The sequence below is a fragment of the Enhydra lutris genome, unplaced genomic scaffold (assembly GCF_002288905.1).
Source record: "Enhydra lutris kenyoni isolate GAN:26980312 unplaced genomic scaffold, ASM228890v2 scaffoldscaffold1, whole genome shotgun sequence".
NCBI lineage: Eukaryota > Metazoa > Chordata > Mammalia > Carnivora > Mustelidae > Enhydra > Enhydra lutris.
Window position 1 is genome coordinate 72,939,679 of NW_019154085.1, and position 25,404 is coordinate 72,965,082.

Genomic DNA, 25,404 nt, shown 5'->3' on the forward strand with positions numbered 1-25,404 from the left:
TACTCTTGGGTTAGAAAGATGGTAAAATGAGAAGTCACGGCAGGAGGACAGCAACAGGAAGTTATGGGGCGTGGAAGCAGAGTGGTCTTCCCACCTCTCATGCTGTGCTCCTGCAATGCCCTGGCTAGTTGGGGCTGGCCGAGGTCACTATGCGATTTGGCATTCAACAAGAACTTAGGCATTGCCAGGAAGAATTGCTGTCTAGTATATAGGTTAGTACACCCTGCGTGGAAGGAGATACAAGATGGTCTCTTGTGCGAGACTTTACCTGCTGACCTGAAGAAAATAAAGCTATTAGGTTTTTATTCAAATGGCTGGTCTCCAAGATAACTTTCCAACACGGAGAGAAGTTCACTGTGTGTACTGAGGCAAAGGCAGTAAGCTGTAAGCTGAGGCAGGGTGGGTCAATGAGACTCCAGAGCGCAGGTGTAGGCCCTCCCCACTAGAACTGAGAAGTGCCTTGGGCCACCCACAAGGCAGCCCTGGCAGGGCACAGGCCCGTGCTGCCCACACCTCCTCTCTCTTCCTGCCTTCCAGATGATTCCCCAAGGGCCGTAAGCAAAAGTCGGCTGCCTTTAGAGTCACTGGGCTCTGCATTTAAAGGAAAACAGCGTTTGTTCTTAACTCCAGGGAATGATGAAGGGGAAAGAGAAGAGAGAAACAGCAAAGTCAGAGTTGTCTGGACCCTAATGATCCACACTTCTTTGTCTCTTCATTTCCGAAAGGTATCATCTTCACAATCAAGAAACCCCCTCCTTATGCAGTAAAGCAGGTCAGCCTGAGCCCAGTCATCATCTTTCCAAGCCATCATTCAATCCCTTTCCTTCCGCTCCTTGAACAAAACATACATGTCTTCTCCTTTCCTATGTCAACTTGTCCTTTTTGGGAGCTCTCATGTCAGAAACAGCTGTTTCATGTTTCCGCCCGTATTTCTGTTTCTCTTCTCCTTGACCTTTTTTAAACAAGCTGCTGGCCTGTGTTCAGATGGGAAGCCCTCAGAAGGTATGGTAAGAGGAGACACGCCACGGTGCTCGGGCACTCAGAAGAGGCAGCCAAAAAACAGTGCTTCTCCTCCTGGGGTGGGGGTCTGTTGACACCCACAGAGGCCCAGCTCCAAAAAGAGCCTGACTGGCATTGCTCCACAGATTTGAAGGTCAGGATCAAAAACTCTCTCTTCCGCCTCACAAAGTAAAACTGGTCCAGAGTCCTCAGAGTGTTATGTGTAATTCTTCATTAGGAATATGGAACAAAAAGGCAAATTTATTCTCTGATATAAAAGACACATTTTCTTTTTTCCTTTTTGGTTTTCTAGATATTGGATTACATTTTCATACATTCCCACCTCACTCTGCTGAAGAGTAACTGGTCAGAGAAGTCTTTAGAAAGCATATCAACTAGTGCAGAACTCTGCACTAAACAAATTTGCATCCTATGAGGTACATTGGCAATTAGAGAAAATAAAAAAATGTCTTGTCAAGGATAAGGAGACTTGCAAGAATCTCAGAGCATTTTGTAATGATTATACTCTGAGATGGAAAGTAAATATATATATATATATATATATATATATATATATCTATATCTATATATATATATATATCTTAACGACTTGCACCAAAATTTTTCTTAGGGAGTAAATTACCTTTGTTTAGGAACATATCTTGGTAAGCTTTGAGGGGGAGATGGCGAAACCCAGAGGACCCAGGGTCAGTGGGAACTAAGGTGGCAAAAGAGAGGTCAAACTGCTCTTCAGAGGGAGGGACGGAGAGAGAAGAGCAAGCAAAGGCAGGAGAAGCCAGGAAGATGACATGAGATGAGGCGCTTGGCAATGGAGTCACTGTGATGGTGGGAGGCACAGAGGAACTCTAAAGAAGGAAATGAAGAGGGGTGCCTGGGTGGCTCAGTGGGTTAAGCCTCTGCCTTCAGTTCAGGTCATGATCCCAGGGTCCTGGGATCAAGCCCCAAATCGGGCTCTCTGCTCAGCAGGGAGCCTGCTTCCCCCTTTCTCTCAGCCTGCCTCTCTGCCTGCTTGTGATCTGTCAAATAAATAAATAAAATCTTAAAAAAAAAAGAAAAGAAGGAAATGAAGAAATTCAACTTGAGGTTATTCGCTTTGCTGTGATGTAAACCTCTCTTGTGTTTCCAAAAGTCTTACGTGTACTGAAGAGTCATGGATTTCTTTTCTTTTGGTTAGAATTCAAGGAAGGGATCCCATCTGTGTCCCATGCAGAGGTGTTAGGGTGAGGATTTCAAGAAAGGAGCCAGGGAGGGGCGCACAATTCAGCCCTGAACACTACTGTTGCAACAATGCAGGAGAACCCAAATGCACTGGGCAGGGTAAGAGAAGTCAGTCTCAAAAGGCTTCACACTGTGTAATTCCCTTTATGTGGTACTCTCGAAAAGCAAAGCTTCAAGGACAAACAGCAGATTAGAGGTTGCAGGAGGCTGAAGATAGGGAAGGGTTTGAAAACAAAGGGGTAGCCTGAGGTAATCAGAGGGGAAGGGGTAATGAAACCACTTGGTAACTTGATTGTCACCACAATTTTACAGGATCCACACTTTTGTCAAAGCTGATAGAAGAGTAGGCCAGATAATGGATATTCCTGATGTAAATAAAAAATTCATTTTAAAAGTACGGGTTCTAAATCAGAAAGAGAATAGGTTTTTATTTAACAGTCTATTTAGAGAAAGACACAAAAGCAGAGACCCGTGAGCGGTGTGCGGGGTTTGCCCCTGCCACCAGGCACAACCTCCAACCCTCCTCTCACCCCTTCGCAACACCCCCAAACCAGACACATGAAAAAATCATGATCACAGAAACAGGGAAACAGGGTTTATTTTTTACATTCAGGGCTTCCTCCTAACATGAATTCCTTTGAGGAAGTCAGGGTCTCCCGGGTTCCATAGTTACCGGGGCTCTGCAGCACCCGTTCTGATGCCCAGGCTCGGGGGAAGAGAAGCTATTGGAATCCCGATGAGCAGACACGTCACACCCCCATGACCCTCCACTTCTCCTCTCCACTGAGGAGAGATCCTGAGAGACTCTCGCTCCCTGTGCCAGCTGCTGTCTTCTCCCCATGTGCTTGTTTCCCCAAACCCCGCCAAGCCCATACTCTTCCACACAGGAGGAAACAGTGTCTCGGTGGTGCTGATATCATGGCTATCTGTAATGAAGCATTATGAGTTCGTACAAAGCATCAGCAGGGCAGTCTCTGATTTGTATTTCTTTGTTCATTTATACTTTATCTACCACCAAAAAAAAAAAAAAATGGGGGTGGTTTTGGTTTAATTTCATTAAATAAATAAATATTTATTGATTTCTCGCTATGTGCTAAGCACTGGGGCTATGGAAAGAGATCATGATCCCTGATCTAGGCCCACAGACTAATGCGGACAGAAGAGAGAAAAAAATGGTTGTAAGGCACTGCGGTAAATGCCAGGCAGAGGCGAACACGGGCTGCTCGGGAATTCAGAGAAGGGGTAGATATGCTGGTCTGGGCATCAGGGAGCCTCAGAGAGCTGGATCCTGAAACATGAGCTGGAGTTAACCAAGCAGAGAGCAGTGAAAAAGGGTACAGAAAACACTGAATTGTTCAATATGGCTGGGACACAATGTGGTACAAATGGGAGAGCAGTTGCTGGAGAAGAAGGCAAAACCAGATGAGAAAAGGCCTTACACTCTCTCAGAAGTTTATCCAGCAAGCAGGTGCTGGGCAAGATCTGATTTTAAAAGGTCCCCCGGTATTATGGAGGGGACGTATTGCAGGGAGCACTGGGTGTGGTGCATAAACAGTGAATTCTGGAACACTGAAATTTTTAAAAAATAAAAATAAATAAATAAAAAATAAAAAGGTCCCCCTGGCAGCACCATGTGGGATGGGTCTGGCTGAGAAAGGCCTGGAGGCTTGGAGATGGGGAAACACATTTCTGCAGCATTCCAAGTAAGAGGAAGTGAGGGACTGGATCCAGACAGAAGTCAGGGAGAGGAAGTGGAGAGAGAGTCAGGGTACGTTTGAAATCAGTTGTCCATTAAGTGCTAAACAGAGCCCAGATAAAGCACGGCCCCTCTTCCTGGACTTCTGATCTAAATACGGAAGTGATGATGATATGGACAGTCCCCACCTTCTCATGGCTCACCCTGTTCACTGTTTCATTCATTCAGCGTTGGTAATAAACATGTGTGTTCACTGATGCCAACCACTCATTTGAAGATTTCTAAGTATCAGTTAGTATCTAGCAGTTAAAAAATGTGAACTCTGGAGTCAGACAAATCTCAAACACTTTTTTAAAACGTGTGTTTCCTAAATTATCACAAAGTTGACCTTTTGGCATAGATTTCTATGAATTTGAATATATGTCTAGATTTGGGTAACCACCACCACAATCAGGAGACAATCCCATCCCCTAAAAAAAACCCTAGTGCTGTCGTGCCCTCCCGGTAACCCTTGGCAACCTTTGATTTGGTTTACTCCATCACTCCAGCTTTATTTTCTCAAGAACATTATGTAAGTGGAATTATACAACACGCAGCCTTCAGCGACTGGCTTCTTTCATTCAGGGTACTGCCTTCGAGATTCACCCACCTGCCACAGGTATCAATAGGTTCGCTCCTTTATAGGGCTGAGTGGTACTCTGTTACGTGGTTGTGCCACACTTTGCCCATCTCCTGTTTGAGGGCTATATTTGGGTTGTCTCCAGTTTGGGATGATTATGCATGGAGGTGGGTTTTGTGTGGACCTAACTTTCCATTCTTTAGAGTAAATATCCAGGAGTGGGATTCCCGGGCTACACAATTAGTGTATTAACTTTAAGAACCTCCCAAACCGTTCTCCAGAGTACATTCTAAATTCCCACCAGCCACACAGGTCAGAGTTAGTCACTCTCCATCCTCTTCAGGACTTGATGTTACCGGAATTCTTTTCTGAGCCCCATGGATAGGTGTACTTGTTTAACCCAGCTCGCAAAATTTCCTCCCATGTGGTTTTCTGAGTTTTATAATTTGAGGTTTTACACTTAAATCTGTTACTCACTTAGATTCAGGTTCTTTATCAAGGTGATGGATGTCCAATTTTTTCCCTCATTTGTTGAAACGACTATCCTTTCTCCATTCAATTGCCTTTCGATTTGTCAGAAACCACGTGTTCGTGTGTGAGTGGGTCTCTGTGTCTGCATTTTGTTCCATGACTGTGTGTCCGTCCTTTCGCCGTGCCCGTCTTCATGACTACAGCTTGAGAGAAAATCTTCAACTTGGCTAGCAGGATTACTCCAAAAGTATTTATTTTCTGAAACCATCTTAGCTTTCCTACCTCTTTTGCCTTTCCGCATGTTTTTAAAATTGTTTATGGATATCTATATTACTCTTGCCAGAATTTTCACTGGAAGTACATTATGTCTGTAGATCAATCTGGAGAGAATTATCATCTTGACTATGTTGAGCCTTCCAACCCATAAACATATGTCTCTCCATTTATTTAGGTCCTCTTTTATTTTTATTGTCAGCATTTTAAAATTTTCAGCATATGGATCCTGCATGTATTTTGCTAGACTTACACCATATTTGTGCTGTTGTAAACGGTGTTGTTTTTTAAATTTCTATTTCTAATTGCTCATTGTTAATAAAGAGAAATAGAATTAATTTTTATATATTGACTTTGTAGCTGCATCCTTGTTAAATTCACTCATTGGTTCTTGGATTTATCTACAGATTTCTTGGGATTTTCTACATGAACAAACATGCTGTCCTTGAATAGGGGCAGTTTTATTTCTTCCTTCCCAATCTGCATGGTTTTTACTTTTTTCTTGCTTTATTACACTAGCTAGGACCTCCAGGATGTTCAATAAGAGTGGTGTGAGTGAACATCCTTGCCTTTTCCCCAGTCTTAAAGAGAAAGAATTCTGTCTTTTATGATTAAATATGTTAGCTGTAGGGTTTAGATAGATAGATATTATATATCGTTACATATATAGATCTCTCCATTAAACTGAGAAAGTTTCTTTCTATTTCTAGTTTGCTCAGAGTTTTTGTCATGAATGCAGGTTGAATTTTGTCACACGCTTTTTCTGCACCAATGAATGGGACCATGTGGTGCTTCTTCTTTAAACTTTTAATATGGTGAGTTACATTGGTTTTGAATTTTGAATATTGTCTCTGCCTTACATCTCTAGATAAATCCCACTCTGTCACTGCTTACTACTCTTTTTACATATTGCTGGATTCATTTTGTTAATTTTTAACTGAGTATTTTTGTGTCTATGTTCATGAGGAGTATTGGTCTGCAGTGAGGTTTTTCTGGAATGTATTTATCAGACTTTAGTATCTTGGTAATATTGGCCTTGTAAAACAACTTGGAAAGTGTTACTCTCTCTTCTATTATCTGGAACTCACTGTGTAGAATTGCTTTTATTTCTTCTTTAAATGTTTGGTAGAATTGACCAGCAAAACCATCTGAGCCTGGAAATTTATTTCATGGAAGGTTAGATGTTTGTTTTACTACAAATTCAATTCTTTAAATAGTTATAGTTCAATATAATCATTCAGCTACAGAACTGAATAGTTAAGTTTAGGTCATCTATTTCATCTTGGATGAACAATGCTAATTTGTGATTTATGAGGAATTGATTCATCTCCTAAAAGTTGATGACTTTACGTATTTAGGGTTGTTTGTAGCATTCCTTATTACCTGTTAAGGTCTGCAGGATTTGTAATTATATTCCCTCTTTCATTCCTGCTATTGGTAGCTTATATCTTCTCTTTTTCTTTGGCAGTCTTACTAGAGGTATCCCAATTTTATAGATCTTAAAAAAAAAAAAAAAAACAGATTTCATTTGGTTAGTGTTTGAATGGTATACCTTTTTCTTCCTTCTTTTAACCTACCTATATTGTCATTATATTTGAAGTCAGTTTCTTATAAACAGCATATAATTGGATCATGTCATTTTCATACATTCTGATTATTTCTTTTTATTGATGTGTTTTGACTATTTACATCTATTGACATTATTGGTATGTCTGGATTTAAATGTGCCATTTATGACCTGTTTTCTATTTGTTCCCTCAGTTTTTTGTTCCTGTTCTACCTTTCCTGTACTCTTGGATTATTTTAACAGCCTTGGTATTCCATTTTAATTTATCTTTTTTTTTTCCACTATATCTCTTTGTGTGTTTTAGAGGTTACTATAGGGATTACAATATACATATCTAACTTTTCAAAGCTGACTCAGCATCAGTATTTTACCACTTCTGCATTACAGGAACGTGGCACCACATGGGCCTTCTGCCCTCTCCACTTTATGTTATGCTTGTCTAACATACTACATTTATATACTTAAAAACATTACTAGAGAATGTTGTAATTTCTGTTTTCAGTGGTGAAAGATATTTTAACTTAAGTGGATAAAATAGTTTATTATATTTATCCAGATACTTACCATTTTTACTGCTCTTTTTTCATTCCTGATGTTCCCAGTGTCTTTCAGCCTTATGGCCCCCGTCCATTAGCAATTCTTTTAAAGCAACCCATTCTCTCAGTTTGCCTTATTCTAAGATCTTTATTTCACCTATATCCCTAAAAGATATTTTCATCTGATACAGAATTCTGGGCTGACAGTTCTTTATTTTCAGCACATTATGATATGTTCTGCTACTTTCTTTTGTCATTCCTGGCTTCTGATGGGAAACACATTCTAATTGTTGTTTTCATATCAAATGCATTATTTTCCTCTGGATGCCTTCCAATATTTTTTATTTGTCTTCAGTTTTCAGCAGTTTGATTATGATATGTGTGGGCATTTATTTCCTTGGGTTTATCGCACTTGGGGATTCCTGAGCTTTTTGAATCTGTAGGTTTTTGTCTTTTGCCAAATTGAGGACGTACTCAGTCATTATTTCTCTTAATTATTCAGCAACACAATTTTTCTCTTCTCTGAGACTCTGGTAACACAAATGCTAAAATCTTTTGTTATTGTCCTACAGGTGTCTGACTTTCTGTTCATTTTTTAAGTTATTGTTTATGTGGTTGTATTAATACCTACCATATTTGTAACTGTCTTCTATTCATTGCATTTGCCCCTTGCTTCTTTTCCCCCCATCTGTCTGCCCTCTCTGGTTTTAAGCATTTTACATGATTCCATTTTATATCTTCTCAACATATCTCAGCATAATTATGCTTTAAAAATTAACTTTACCTAGAACATACAATATAAATCTTTAATTAATCAAAATCCACCTTTAAAAAACACTACAGCATTTCATGTGTAGTTCAGCTACCTTATAATTCCCAATTTGTCCCTTACATCCCTCATGACATTGGTGTCATGGCTTTCTCTTATTCATATGCTATAATAACTCAATATTGTTACCATTATTTATTTAAATAGCTGTCTTCTAAATCAATTAAGAATACATACAAGGAAAGATTCTTATTTATTCTATTTATCTTCATTTATTCCTTCTTTGACACTCTTCCTTTCTTTATTTACATATGAATTTCTGACCTATCCCATCTTCCTTCTGCTTGAAGAAATTTTTAAAACACTTTTTGTTGACCAATTCTGCTGGTGATAAATTCCCTCAGTTTGTTTGTTTGTTTTGTTTTGTTTTAGTCTGACAAAGTCTCTATTTCTCTTTCACTTTGAAGAATAAAAAAAACCTTTCTGGGTATAGAATTTCAGGTTAGTGATGTTTTTCTTTCAACCCTTTAAATATTTCACTCCACTCTTTATTTGGTTGTATGATTTCTGATAGGAAGTACACCGTAATTTTTATCCTTGTTCTCCTATAGGTGAAATGGGATTTTCCCCCTCTAGCATCTTTTGAGATTTTCTCTTGTCTTTGGTTTTCTGCCATTTCTGGTGTGTATTTTTGGTATTTATCCAGCTTGCTGTTCTCCCAATGCTTCCTGGATCAGTGGTCTTGGTATCTATTAGTTTGTTTGTTTGTTTGTTTGTTTCACCACTATTACTTCAAATATTTGTTTTGCTCCACTATTTTATTCCCATACTAATTATGTGTATGTTATACCTTTTTATATTGTCCCACAATTCTTGGATGTTCTGTTCTGTTACAGACTATTTGTTTCATTCTTTTTTTCTCCTTGCATTTCAGTTCAGAAAGTTTCTATCGCTCTATCTTCAAATTCATTGAATTTTTTTCTTAGCTGCACTGTTACTGATAAGTCCATCCTAGACTTCTCCATTTCTGATACATTGCTTTTGATTTCTAGCATTTTTTTTTTAATTTTTCCTAGAGTTTCCATCTCTCTGTTTAAATTACCGATCTATTGTTGCATCTTGTCTATTTTTATCACTAGAGCTCTTCATATGCTTATCATACTGATTTTAAATTCCCTGTCTGATCATTCTAACATCTACATTATATCTGAGTTTTATTTTGATGAATGCTTATCTCTTTATATTGTTATATGTTACCTTTTGGCATGCCTTGTGATTTTTCTTGAAAGCAGACATGTTGCACTGAGTAACAGGAACTGAGGAAAATAGGCCTTTAGTGCAAGGATTTATGTTAATCTAGGTAGGAATTGAGCTGTGTTCAATGCTTGCTGTAGCTACAGGTGCCAGAGGCTTCAATCCCTTTCGTGTCATTGTTTTACCTTTGAAGGTCCCTCAATTCTCTTGCTAAGAGTCTGTGTCTTACAGTTCTTGCTGCTGTAACTCACTCACACTGGAGTCCTGTGGTGTGGTGGTAAGTAAGCTCTTAGGGTAGTACGGGAGAGGAAGAGCATCTATAATCTTCCAATTAAATCTGTCATGTAGTCGACTTTGTCTCATGGCTGTCTTCGTAAGTGCTTCTCCAGTGGAGTAGCCTTTTTGCCTTTTTTCCCACCTGCCTTCTACTCCCTTCCCTGGCTGAAATATTCCATTCTGTTTCCTTGTGGCCCTGATCCTTGGTGACTATGATTTTTCTCCCTCAGGTAAAACAGAAAGGCTGGAGAGAAGATGGAGTGGAGGGAAGTGCCTTTCTCCAGTTGGAGTAAGTCTTTGGCTAAGTGCTTTCTCCTATAGAATGGGCCTTTATTTTAGGGAAAGCTCTGGGTTTATTTTATAATGATCATTCTTCCTGTTCCCGCCAAAGTCACATGATGATCTTTTTCAGATATCTTTTGTAAGAACTTGGTGGGATTCCTAAAGGTAAAGCCCATGAAAGACTGCAGCCTCCTAGGAACTCCGCACTCTCACACTTACTCACATTCCACCTCCAGCAATTTGTCAAAATTACCTTCTAAGTAATCTTGCCGGTTTATGACTCTAGTGGCTTTTGCTTCAGGCAAGCAAATCTCAGCTGTGCCTGTCTGGATGCACCTATTACTTTAGGTTTGGGGGTTGTGCTTAGTCCTATGACCTCAGTTGTCTGATGAGTCCAAGAAATATCATCAACTTTTAACTGTTCCAGCTTTTTCTTGTTCTAAGAATAGGAGTGGGGATGTCCAAGCTCTTTATATGTTGGAACTGAAACTGGAAGACTTTTTTTTTATTCCTTTTTATTTCTGTTATTTGGCTTGGATAATTTCTGTTGATCTATTGTTAAGTTCATTGACTTTTTACTCTGTTGTCTTCATTCTTTTATTTGGCCCGTTCTGCTATTCAGTTATTTCAGTTATTGTTATTTTTCAATTCTAAAATTTCCTTTGGATGGTTCTTTATGCCATCTATTTCGTTGCTAGGACTCTCCATTTTTTTATTCATTTCAAAAGTGTTGCAATTCTGTATTGGCAGGTTTTTATAATAGCTGCTCTGAAGTCCTTGACAGATGATTCTAACATCAGTATCATCTTAGAGTCAGCATCTGTTGACTGTTTTTCCCCGGGTGAACTGAGATTTTCCCTGGTGCTCTGAATGCCAAGTATTTTGAATTATACCTGGACATTTTTAGTATCATCTTGTGAAATTCTTGGTCTTATTTAATTCCTATGAGAATGTTGAATTTTTGTTTTAGCTAGCAATCAATCCAGTTAAGTTCAAGGTCGCAAGCTGTAACCTGTTTCCTCTGGGTTGAGATTTTGATGTCAGTTAGGCTTTAACAATGCTATTCAGATCCAACCCACATGTGCAACCCCCACCCCCACCCCCCAGTGGCCAGATGGGACCTGAGCAGCATCTGTTACTTTATTCTCAAAGTATTCTACATGCTGATCAGAACCAGATCCATGCATGCAGGGTGGGGCCTGGAGTTCATAAACAATTGTATGCTTTTATTTTATGTTCCATAGCATCTTCTTTATGATCTTTCAAGGAGCTTCTCATAGTGAGAACTCCTGAAAAAATAATTTCCCATACTTTCAGTCCTCTGACCAGAAAACTGGGGCTTTAGTTATTCTGAGAGCACAGCAACAGAGGTTGGTCCTATTAGACAACTCTCTTGGACCAAAGCTCTAATGATCAGAGAAGAAAGTTCCCCCTTCTCAGAGTTTTGGTTCTCATACCCACATTGCTATAGGATTGCTTGAAGACTAAGGTGCAAGAAAATGGAGAAAAGATTTTGTGTAAAAAAAAAAAAAATTAATTTCCCCACTCTCTCTGAATGTTAGAAGTTCCCTCTCCTGCTATTCAAACCAGTTGTGGAGGATTTCTCCAGAAGCTGTCTCTGCACCACAGCACCCACTTCTGGGTGTGGGGCTGCAGTGACTTCTGTTGGAGAGAAAAACAATGGCCTGCTTAGTGGCAGTTCAACTCCTGATCTTCTTCCCCAACCTGCCAACCACTCTCCATTTTTCAGAGTCCTCAAGTAACTGCTCCATGCATTGTATCCCAGTTTTATAACTGCATTCAGTGTGTACTTAATTTTAATAAGAACCAGAATGTACCAGATACTTAAGACTGGATACTTCCCAAGCCTCAGCCCCTTCATCTCTAAAGTGGGAATAGCAACTCGTGGCTAGAGTTTGTGAAGCACGAAGGAGACAATACATGTAACGTACTTAATTCTCAGAACATTGTAGTGTGTCCAACAAATGTTAGCTGCTGTTATTATTTTTGTTCGTTGTTATTGTTGTTTTTGTCACTGCTACTGCAGCAACACTGAGATGGCACACTGGATAGCAGCAGTAGAAAGAGGCAAGAGAAAGGTAGTGTGATTAACAAACATGGACGGAACAAAGGAGGTCTACGTTATATGTCCCACACTTGAACCATTCATTTATATGTTTTGATTTAAGTAAGGAAACAGTGAAGCTATGTGAACAGTATATCATGCAGCAATGTTTAGTTGTAGGTGACAACAATGTGTTATGTGCTATTCTCCATGTAAGTGCACAGATGGACACTATTCCTTCCTTCCTGCCTTGAAGAATGATAAAGAGAAGAAAGGCAGAAGAAAGTGTGAAGGTGGGAAAATCTTTATATCCTCTCCTTCTACCTAATTCACGCCATGTATGAGATATCTTTACACACACAGTCCTTACCTTTAGTGCAAAATTCATCCATCATGCCCAGAGTCAACATTTTTTTAAAAGATTTTATTTATTTGAAAGAGAGAGAGAGAAACAGAGACATCACAAGTGGGAGGAAAGACAGGGGAGAGGGAGAAGCAGACTCCCCATTGCGCAGGAAGCCGGATGCGAGGCTTGATCCCAGAACCCTGGGATCAACTGGGCCCAAGGTAGATGCTTAACTGACTAAGCCACCCAGGTGCCCCAAGAGTCAACATTTTTAAGGTAAGAATTATAAATATCTCTTCACTATTTATGTAGAGTCTTTCAGGTGTTATTTACTATGTTACAGGGCAGTGCTGATAGATTGTAAATGGTGGGTGGTAGTGAACTGAAAATGAATATAGACCTTGCACGTCATTCATTCCTAAGTAAAGAACTGCTCCTTACATGTCTTTTGGATAAAAGTTGGATTTTCCTGGAACATAACTTTGATATACAATGTGGCTTTCTTTACTAAGGCTCTTCGCCATATCCACAGCTTATATATTCCACCTGAGAGCGTCAAAACAAAAAAGAATGACTCCTTCCTACACGTGCCCATCCGCTGAACTTTGGTGAATTCTTTAGCTGTGGGTATTATAAGTTAGAATGAATGAGAATTTTTTTTATTCAGACAGAATTGGATTTAAATTCTGGCTCCCCTATTTTTTATGCATTTGAATTTGGGAAAGTTACTGCAACTCTTAGAAATCTCTGTTTGGGGATGCCTGGGTGGCTCAGTTGGTTAAGCGGCTGCCTTCAGCTCAGGTCATGATTCCAGCGTCCTGGGATCGAGTCCCACATCAGGCTCCTTGCTCAGCAGGGAGCCTGCTTCTCTCTCTGTCTCTGCCTGCCACTCTGTCCGCCTGTGCTTGCGTGCTCTCTCTCTGACAAATAAATAAATAAATAAATAAAATCTTAAAAAAAAAAAAAAGAAATCTCTGTTTGCGGGGTGCCTGGGTGGCTCAGTGGGTTAAAGTCTCTGCCTTCAGCTCAGGTCATGATCTCGGGGTCCTGGGATCGAGCCCCGCATCGGGCTCTCTGCTTGGCAGGGAGCCTGCTTCTCTCTCTCTCTCTGCTGCCTCTCTGCCTGCTTGTGATCTCTCTCTCTGTGTGTCAGGTAAATAAGATCTTAAAAAAAAAAAAAAATCTCTGTTTCCTCGTAAAAGGAAGTTAATACTTGGAACACAGAACTTCTTCTTCAGTTATAAACACATGTACTATATGTATGCCATGTACATAAACAAATTTATAGGACACTGAAGGCACTTTGTGTAAAATGCAGATATACCATCCATGCCCATTTTTAGAATTTAGATTATTTCAGCAATGTTGTAATCTCTTAATATTTGTGTTTATGACAATCCACCCTAAAATTCACCTTCCAATAGAACATCTCAGTGAAAAGCAGGGACTTCTACGTGCTAAAGATCTCTTTAATGCTTCATTAACACTGGCAGCTCAGTGTTTGGAAAATAATTGTGACAAGTGGAATTCACTACAAACAGGGGGCCTTGTGCCTTCATAAATGCCCATCACTTGGACTAACTTAACTAATAGCAGTCTCTGTCCCACAGCCTGTCCCAAGGAGAACCTCAAGGGGTTTGGGATGACTCACTAGTGAAGCTTCTACAATACCGTATCTTTTTGTTGTTGTTTTTAAATTGGTTCCAAACCCAGTGTGGAGCCCAACGTGGGGCAGGAACTCACAACCCTAAGATCAAGACCTGAGTGAGATCAGAAGTTGGGACACTTAGCCAACTAGCCACCCAAGCGCCCCTTCACTGCCATATCTTGATTTTGCTTTGTAAAGTCCCAAGTACAGCCTCTTACATCTGTGGACCCTTAAGAATGACATCTATAAAAATAGCTACTCTATACAGGGTAAGCAGTTACCACATATCAGGACACTGCTCTGCACTTAGCTAACATTGTCTCAATCCTCTTGACACCTCTGGATGCTGGACCATTTTACAAGTAAGCAACCTGATGCTTAGATCCTCTAAGCAACTTACCCACAGAGCATGCAGTTAATTCATTGCCAAGCAGAACTGAAATCAAACTCCTAGCTCTAAAGCACATGCCCTTAACACCATGCCAGCTAGAGATTCCTCATTTTCTTCCCCTTGCAGGTTGAGTCTCACTAATCAAAACTGAACATTCTGGACCTACGAGGCATTGCTTATATTAGATCCTCCTGTTTTTATCAATAATTGTAGACCAAAGTTAGTTTTCTTAGGCACAATAGGGATCAAAATCCACTTCAACTCCAGGGATCTTTCCAAATTCTTTTGTTGCACTTGAATTTTGTTGAGTTAAACAAAGGGGCATTGACCTTGAACTGACTTTTCTTTTCTTAAAATGTTTCTAACCGTATTTGCTTCAATGAAATCTTCACAACACAAAGAAGCAAAGAATCTGACTCCCTGCTATTTAAAGACTTAAATAAAGTTAATCCAAAGTATTCTTGGAAGATGAGATAGTCAGAAACACTGAATTAACACTTGCCATTTAAACATCCCTTTACAATACATAAACATTTCCAGAACTGGCAGAGTAAGGTATGGAATATATTACATAATCTCTTCTAGAAGAGGAGACTAGACCTTGAATAGATTACGTGACTTGCCAAGGTCACATAACTCTAGATGGTGAGTCAGAACTGGAACCTGAATCTTCTGAATCAAGGTCCAGTTTTCTAGAAGGAGAACAAGCAGAAATTGTCTTTCCAGGAATGTTAACTTAAGTAGAAATGGTGACTACTGGAAATGTTCTGTACTATAAAACATACATTTTAGTTAAAATTTGATGTTTCCTATTTATAGATTAAGATATTAAAGAGTATCCCTTGTTATCATTATACAATTACAGTACTGTGGTTATTATGATCATTTTATAATTCAGGAAAGTTTGATACAAAAGGATGACTTGTTCATGGATTGATACCAAGGAGTATGAAATTTCAGATTATGGCCGCTGGCATTTTAAAGGATGTTCTTGCCACATTTAGGACTGATGCAAGGTGACCATTTCTCTTTTACAATATCAATTATATGGCACTTTCTTAAAACTTTGGCTTCAGGCCATCGTGGACTATTTTGGAGGGAAATGTGTAGCACATGCTATATTAGGTCCGCCTTTCCCATTTGGAGAAAGAAAAGAATCATTTAATATGAACTCGAGCTTTTTATGTACGTAAAATGGTTAAGAGAATTATGTCACGTAATGGAACAGTGCATTTAAAGATTTATACACTTCAAATGAAATGCATTAGACACGTTCATTTGCCTAAATGCACAAAAAGAATTTAAATATGACAATTTATCACCTGTTGACAAATAACATTTTATACTTAATGTTAGAAGGAAAGTATTTTTCATGAAGTGGCTAGTTCTAATAAACATGCCAAATGCACCTGTAAATAAAAGGCGACAATGTTAGTCAGCACCTTATAAACTCTCCGAATTCAATCTACTCTAAGTGATGTGAGTGCTCAAGAGAAGAGTAATAAGAACACAATGACAGAAGGAAGAGCTACAGCTAACGTAAGGGGGAGATGTTCCAGGTCCGAAGACAAAGGCATGCATGGTTTGGCTCGCCTGTTTTGTTTTCCTGAAGCGGCAATTAATTTTCAAGAGGAAGTCACAAAGGATATATTTAAGTGTTCTTAGGTAAAGAACTGAAACTCCTCTGCTTTCTCACAGGCCAGGATGAAGGGTTTGTTTATTGGAAGCATTTTCCTTTTCACAGAAAGCTTATGTTTTCACTATTTGGTATAACTTCAAAACAATCTATATATTTGAAAGCACAGATTACTGCTAGCTTTTAGCTAGTGGGTGTCTAATAAATCTAATGAATAAATCAATAAAATTGGTTCCCCAGACTATTTTTCTTTTTAAAACAAATATTAATGATTCTTTATATCATATTATGATCATTACATGACCAAACGTACAATGAATGAATATCACTGTGAAATGGAGTTCCCAAAAAAGGGGAGGGGGACGAATGATTATCTGAATGTGAGCAGACTACCTGTTCTTCAACATCAAGTTCATTATTTTTTCTTTTAAAGTTATTCAGAAAAAAACGATCTTTTCCTTCTTCATTACCATGAAGCTGAAGAGGGGAAAGTCGGGTTTCTTCTGAGTAACTTTTTCCTCTTCAGCTTCACAGTACTGATTTAAAAAACAGACGTTTCTTGGTCATACAATGTTTGGCAGAATTTACCTGGATTTTTTAAAACAAAAATTTCTGTTACCCAGTCTCCTTTATTATCCATAAGACAAGGATAATTAATGTTTCATGGCAATGAACCTAAAGTGGAATAAGATTCTTATAAAACATTAAGTCAGGAATAGAGTACGGTAGGTATCATTTTAGAGCTAAGCACATTGTATCATAATTTGAAAATTGAGTATTTATACATAGTAATATTATTTTTCAGAACAACTAGTACATCAAGCATGCAGGTAAAAGAACTTGAGCTCTTTAGCAAAATGGTCATATTTACATGTGGGCATATCTGGCAAATCTGATAGACTTGATTTAGGATTCTGGTTCTGCCTCTTATTAGTCACGTGACCTTGAGTAGGTGATTGCCTCGGTTTCCTCATCTGTAAAATAGGATTACATTAGTACCTATTCTATACGATTGTCATGAGGGCATTATCAGGTCATGTAGGTAGACATTTAGCACAAAGGCATATGATACACACTCCAAGAGAGTAACTAATATATTCTATTTGGTTTACTACTGTGGAAAAATGAGAAAACAGCTAATCATGTGTGTAGTCAGGGAGAAGCTGAGCAAAAATGTTCTCAGACAGATTCAACACAAGAAAAGTCACTCTGAATTAAATACTCCATAAGAAAGAAAAAAGAAAGAGAGAGCACGAGAGAGGCAGGGAGAGGAGAAAGGAGGGAGAAAGCCAGGAGGGAAAGGAAATTCCCTGACCTCAACCTTAAAATAAGTACGAAACAATGGTTACTCTGAGCAAAAAGAAAAATTTCCCTCTTCACATAGTACTAAAGAAAGTGACATTCCATATAAACAAGTGGTTTGTGATGAGTTAAAAAGAAAAGAAAAAAAAGGCCCAATCCCAAATTCATCTAGAGCTGCCAAAGTCACTGCAGCATCTGGGAGAAGAGCATGTGGGGGGGCAAAGGGGATTCAGGCCCAAAGCATCACTCACACAAGACACAACTGTAGAGAGACCTTCTCCCACTGGCTTCGGGCTGTTAAGTGCACAGAAATGGAAGAACCACTGTCACTGTAGCTTTTCACTAGCTTGTTTATTTACCCATCAAGAACCATAAGGACCTTTACTGCATAAAATGCCAAGTGTGGTGGTAATTGACATCAAACGATCCATGTCTACCAACAAATAAAAGATTAAAGTAATAAACATAGAGAGATGAGTGTTTAATGACCTTCAACAAATTTTTATTGTAAGATCCATAACAGTTAACTATATACACTGACATCTCTGGCCTGGAGCAGTCTCCGTTTTCAAAGTCAGAGCGAAGAAGCCCCAGTCCTGCCTTGCTACAGTGGCTCATGAAAACCGGCTTGAATGTGTCAGCCCGGGATGTATTTGCCAAAATTGCCAGGTCCCTGAGACTTCTACCATGTCCATAAAATTAAAATTTTCCACCTTGAGTACTACCTCTCCACTTGACCTCCACCTCCTACACATTCCTTTAACTTTTTCCAGAGCTGGCTAAAATGCTGAAGTCATCAAATACTTTTCAACTATTTCTTCCCCAAATCAAGACATCCAGAGGAAGCATAATAAATGCCATCATTCAAGATGCTCTTGGATTTCCATAATCCCCAACCACTGCCTTTAACTTGGTCCTAAGAACACCTGGCGATAACCTGAACTAAATGGCCATTTTGTCAGTGTTAAGTGACAAACTCAGAAGGTTTCCTTGTATAAAGATTTTTGGTTATAAAGAGAGCATAAATAAAAACAGGAGAAAGCAATAATGGTTCCTCTGCTGAACACCAGAGGCTATGAAATCAACACAGCACCAAGCTAGAAAGATAGTGAAATTACGTTGATTTCCTTTTAAGCCCACTGCGTAGTCTTCTTTAGGTGTTGTATGGCTGCACTGAGGTCCATGATCTCTGGGCCAGGGTTCAATTTCATAGCTGGAGTCATGACTCTTTACACAGGGACAGGGATGCAGTTTCAAGAAGTCATTCAGAACCTCAGATTCATGGGAATCCAAAGGAAGGAGGCTTTTTTTCTGTCTCTCATCATGATCAAGAGCCAATCTCAGCCCCAAACAGACCAAATATAACACACACCAAGTCTCCCAGTAAGTGGGGGCTCTGAGGGAAGAGGTTACTTCTCCTCCTCCTTTGGTGTCACCCTGTAGTAAGTATGCAATAAATGTTCACTAAACTCAAATCGGTGATAAGTATTTGGGAGAGTAAATACAAAAATGGTGATAGTTTTTATTTTCTTCACAGTTTTCAAAATATTAATTAGATTAGTATGTTAGTTTTTAAAAAAAGGATTTCAGAGGTTATGAATTCACTTGACAATGAGAGTGAGGACTAGTAGAGGAGCATCGGTTTAGAAGAAAAGACAAAAGCATCTTTGTATCTCAAAATCTCTGGTATCACTTTTATAATAATGTAGGCTTTGGGCTTATACAAGACCCAATTTCTTGTGGTTCACAAGCTTCTGTAATTCAAGGAAAGATCTCTCTAAAAGTTGGATAAAACTTAAACAGAAGCTCAGCATCATGGATATTCATTCTTTGCCTGCCCAGAACAAAATGCTTCTCTAGGAAATGCTCCTAATATGTGTTTCAAAAAGTAGTGACTGAATTCTAATAGATCTTAACCTCCCACTTAACATTGATCTCGGACCAGCCACCCAACCAACTCTAGGCCAGTCATCAAGAAGACTTCCAGCCATTCTGACTGGCTTGGGGGATGACACTTACCGCAAATAGGTTAATCAGAGTGCTTTCAGGGCTATTTTTCTCTTGAGATAAGATAACAAGTTTCAATGCTTCTTTGCCTCTCTGGCAGTGAGATTAAAAATGGAAGTCTCATAGTTGCTGGCTAACATGTCCAAATCATGTAAAGATACTGTTGTTCAGTAAAAGAGGATGATACTGACATGTAGCAAGAACCAGAGCAGAACCAGGAATGGAGATGGAAGGTGCTGGTGGCATCCCAGCCTCTGGTTCCAGTTGTTTCCCTCCCTGTAATTGATTACATTATATTCCTACTATACAGATATAAGAGACATAAACTCAAGAGCATAGATAAGAGCAAAAGTAGTAAAATAATCAAGAAGAGGTAAGTTTGTATATTTGTTAGCTTTGTTCTTAGTAAAATTCATTAAACTATAAGTATATATAATTTAATTTTTAGTGATGGCTCTGTTTATCAATTAGCTCACAAAATTCTGACAATTTAGCCATTGGGTCTGGTACAAGATGGACAGTATAAGCGCACACCTGGAGCATGGTACCCTTACTCAGTTGAGTGGTTTTTTTCCTACTAAAGTTTTAAGTTTCTATATAGTTAGATCTATCAAAATTTTGTGGTTTCAGCCTTCGGCATTATATTAAAAAGATCTCCTATCAGAAAATTATAAAAATATTCACATTTTACTCCAGCACTTTCATCTTTCCACAATAGAATAAAATATGAAATAAAAAAACAAAATTAGCCTGTCATAATATCTTTTATTTGAATAAACTATTCTTCTGTTCCACCTTTATCATATACTACAGGCTGATGATTACTTGGATCTGTTCTGCAGTCACTCTTCTGGCCCACTGATTTATCTCTATTTTTTATGGCTAGTAAATTACACTGTTCTAATTAGTGAATCTTTAAAATACATTTTATTTCCTTTAGAACATCTCTCCCATTACTCTTATAAATTTTTTCTGGGCTATTTTTGTGTATTACTATTTCCAATGAATTACACAATCATTTTTGTTGGGTTTCAAAAAAAAATCCCATTAGGATTTTTATTGCATTTGCATTTAATCTTTTACTTTTTCACAATATTGAATGCTTCCAAGAACATGACATTTTTAATCTATATTTATATACTTATATTTCTATTTACTCTAGTCTTTTATTTCTTAGAGTTAATTTATATATATGTTAATTTAAGTCTTGTTCTTTTCTTACTATTTCTACAAATTTTCTATTTTGTTGCTACTCTTAATGGAATTTCTCATTTTATTCAATCTGAAATTTTTAGTTAAAAACACAAAAGGTCAATTTAAAAATCTATTGTTTTGTTTTGTTTACTTAAACTGTCCACTTTTCTGGGTTTCTAATAGTCTTTTTAAAATTCTAATAATCTTTTATTTGATTCTTATCTGCAAATAAAAATGTTTTTACTTTATCTCCAATATTTATACCTCTTATTTCCTTGCCTTGTCTGATTGCATTGGCTGGGACTGCCAAATAATATTGCATAGTAATGGTAAAAGTAGACATCCTTGTCTTATTCTTTTTACACAAATTCCTCTAGCTTTTGTCTTCACTTTTTATCATTTTAAACGTAGTATCACTAAATCCCATATAACTAAAAGATTTTATTAAGATTAAATATTGATTTTTACCAAGCACTTTTCTGCCGTATGAGATTTATGTGGGGGTTCCCTTTATTTCATTAACAAGTTTTCTAATATTGACCTATCCTTATATTCCTGAAGCACTCTTTACCCTTACATCACTCTTTCAATATTGAATTTAACTGTAGCATAATGACCTTCACAGAACAGGTACAAAAAGTACTGACTGACCAATTAATCGACTGGAAAAGGAAAAAGGAAGTCACTGATACTCTCTGTCATTAAGAATTGAAATTGCCATGATTATGTTGTCCTCCCTAGAATAATGAGGAAACAAGGACTCAAAATAATGAGCTTCAGGAGCAATGGAAGCCAAAGATGAAATTCTTCTGGGTCTCAATTCCTGGGAGAAGGTTCTTACTAGCTTCTAAGATTTTTATGTTCCTTGACCTGACAAATGTAGAAATGCACTGGATTGGTTAACATGTGAAGAGCAGACCTCCTGTGGGAACCCTTGGGAGATATCACTGTATCTGAGAAAGTTTAACTGGAATAACAATCGATACTAAAAATTTCTTGTGGCACAGACAGTATCTGCCAAGATGCTCTCTTTTGCACTCTATCCAGGGTGAATGGTTTCTCTGCTGCTTCTATGCCTCTAGTCAGAATCTGCGCTCAGAAGGGTGACCACAATTTCCTCTCTCAAACCCCTTATTTCTGGACAGAACTGAGTACAGCCCAAATGACCTAATATTTAAAATCTGTAAAGAAAGATGGGCGCTTTGTCCCATAAGACAATTTCCAACTTTTCACAATCCTGCTGGTCAAGAAACTCCTCTCACATCTAGCCTCGATTCCTCATACTCTCTCTCTTGTAATTAGTGTTTTTAAATTGCTCTTGTCAAAATTCTCCCAAAACAGTTCTTGCTCTTCTATGTAATCTCCCTCACTACTAATGAAACGAACCAAGAAATTACTATACGAAATCCAAGTCCCTGGGCTTTCATTCCCTCAGCAAGGCTTTACTGAGCACCTACTATGTACCAAGTACCAAAGGGAGTAAGGAGGGAAAAATAAGGAAATCTTTAGAATAAAGATGAATCAGACCTGGTTCCTGACCCTGAGAAGTTTGTGGTTTACCTGAGAGGCAAACACTAGAAACATAAAATTATTCCCTAAGGGTACTTTCCACAGACTGTGACTTCAAAATGAGAATCTCCCATATGGGAGAATGTTACCTGCAAACACACAATACAATGCATTTCATGCAATTTGATGTTTATATAGATTATTTTCCAAGAAAATAAAAGTGATTTTTATATGTTCCCTCAATATTTACACATCCCCTCAACTGCCAAGGGCCCTGCTTCCCTTCACACACACATAGGGCTTTTATTGACTTCAAAGGGAGCTTGGTGCATACAGGAGAGACCCACAGAGGCTGAAATGGACACACGCTGCTATTAATCTCAGCACACTTCTCTGAGCTGGGGAGGCAGGAAGTTCTGTTGCAGGCCTTCAAAGACAAAGGAATTAGACACAAAGATTAAACAGCTTTCTCAGAACCAAAATGGTTCCTGGGAGTTTAAAATGGTGGTGAAATGTTTCAGCTCTGAAGTCAGACTGCTAGGATTTGAATCCTGACCCCAAACCTTATTACCAGCACAACCTCAAGCAATGAACTTAACCTCTCTGTGGTTTCTTCATTGACAAGACAGGGATACAAACAATCCCTACCATATAAGGTTGTTTTGGAGATTAAATGATCAACACATGCAAAGTATTAGGATACCATTCATCACATATTAATCATTTATATGTATCTATAAATATTGTTCTGGCACCAATATTGCAAATTAGCTCCCAGTCATCTGCATAAGTATTAGATTTCAATCACAGACAACTCAGTAATTGAAACCTTAAAGACAGAAGTCACCCCTAAGCCATCTCATTAAATTAGAAATAAAAGCTAAACTAGTTCAGCAAACCTCAAACAAAATCAAGGTCTCCCTTCCCCCCCTTCCCATAATCTCTTTCTTTTCCTTGTCCTGATATTCAAAACCAAAAACTTCTTTTAGCTGAAATTGCATATTTCCATTGCTGTGTTTCTTCTTCTTTTCATGACAAGATCACAAAGATGACATAGGGCCTGCGAAGGTTCATTTTGCTCCGGAAGATTACCGGGCTATTTCCAAAGAGACACTGCATACCAGTCTTGAGGAAGGAAAGAACATCTCATTCTTATGGCCAAGCTGTAAAAATCTTTTAGACTTAAATCAAATCGTCAGGTCATTCTTCAATTTCGTTAGTTTCATATGGGATATGTTATTCTCTGGTCATGATTACCAGCTACACTTCAAAAACATCTATACTCAAAACAAAACTGGGTATTAAAAACCTTGGTCTATAAAATCTTGCTTCACATCCCAAACAGGCAAGTAGTAGAAATCTGTATTATGAATTTATTTCAATATAATAGAAGTAAATATCATGTAAAATCCCCAAATACACCATCTTCTCATCCCCACCACTACCCCCTAGATTAACCTCTATTAACTGGAAGCAGTGCTCATAGCCTTAAGCAAAATTCAGAATTCAGCCTTTTTTGAACCATTTATCTTGCCCTTTTACCTGGTTATAGATGGGTACTACTGGCCCCTGCCTGATTGAGCTCAGCTGGTGTTGAGCTGAGGCCCTTGTTCCAGAGCCATTAGCATCAGACTGACTCTGAATTCAGGAGAATTGCCCAAGTCACACAGACTGTTTAGGCATTAAATTTGTGTGTCTGCTCCCTTAGAAACATTTTAAATTGTATTATACAGTACCACTACTGCATAAAATGACACATACTTGATAATGTTCTAGGCATCAATGCTATTAAGTTAAGAACATAGAAATGATATTACTTATTAATTTGCTCCAATGTAGAAGGGGCCTTTGAAATACCTGCTCTGACACCACTGAGCACCCTTGTCTAGGAGCAGCCAGCCTCACCCCTCAACGTACACCCTCAGCAGCCATGTTTATACGGTATCAATTCCCTTCGAAGCCAGGGAGGACACTGGCCCAACATGGGCCAATCATATTTTCCCTCCTGAGAATTTGACTCAGTCTGGACTGGAGAAGATATGGAAGTCCCCTTTCCGGTCTCTCCTTGACAGGTTTGCAAATAGCATAGAGGGGACTGGAAAACCCAGTCCGGGGGACCGCACTGTCAGCAGAACCCGGAACATTCAGCTTGTTGAAAGAATCACCAGTCTTCCTGCAGGAAACCATGGTCTGTGACTGGAGACCTGACATGTCACAGGAAGATGGCCCTTACGTCAGCCACACAGGAGGCTGCTGAAAACAGGCCAGAGCGTGGGAGGGGAGGGGGATGCAGCCGGTCACCTGAGAGGATGACGTCATCGCGTCGGCCGTCCAGTCCCGAGGTTGCTCCTTCACCTCCCTGGCTCCTTCTCTGGCGCCATCTTCTGTGCTGCCTGAGTATCAGCGTCTCACACGTTCTCCAAACATTTATTTAGTCATAGAAAGTGGTGAGTTCATCCTTTTAAGGGATTACCTCTAAATATTTTAAAATATCACTCTTTTAAAGGGTATTTACATTTTCATAGGCATTACTACTGCTCCAATAGTAGTAACAATAATAGTAATACTATTACTAATACTCCTCTAGTGTAGTAATGATAATGCTAGCAATTTGAAGATTTCTAAGCTGCTATAGGCTCAGCCTTCCTCCACAGGCTCCGCTACTCCCCTCCAATGCTCTCTCCTACATGGACATCAGCCCTACCCCAAGCACAGACTCCAAATCCCTCACCTTGGATTACCTCCTTTGTTGACTTTATTCAAATGTCTCTGAATCCATCACCCTGGGGGAGACTGACAGATGGGATACTGGATAGGGAATCACTGCCTGGGAATGGAAGCTATGGGGCAGAGACAGAGAAGGTAGAGTAAGAATAAGACCAAAGACTGATTTCTGGGGAAGGCAAATGTAAGGGATGATGGTGAGAGAAGAAGAATCAGAGAGAAAGAGAAAGAACCAAGAGAAATAACAGGGACGCCAAGGTGGAAAGACAGCTTTTAAGAATAGGGGATGGGCTGTAGTGCGAGGGGCAGAGAAGAGATACAGCAGGCAGAGAATGGCCATGGGCAGAGGCCAGCAACTGAGAGACATCACAGCCCCTTACTCATCTTCAGGCAGGCACAGGATAACAGGGAGAGCACTGGTAGGCAGGAGTGGTCAGAACCAGCCGGAGAGGAGGCAGACCCCAACAGTGATGGGAGGCCAGACACTAACTGGCTGAAACTAGTCCCAAAAAGTCCCCAAATTGAAGTGGCCAAACTGAGAAAAGTAAAGTCAATATTATGTAGAAAATACTCAGAAGACTACATTCATCCATGTCACTGT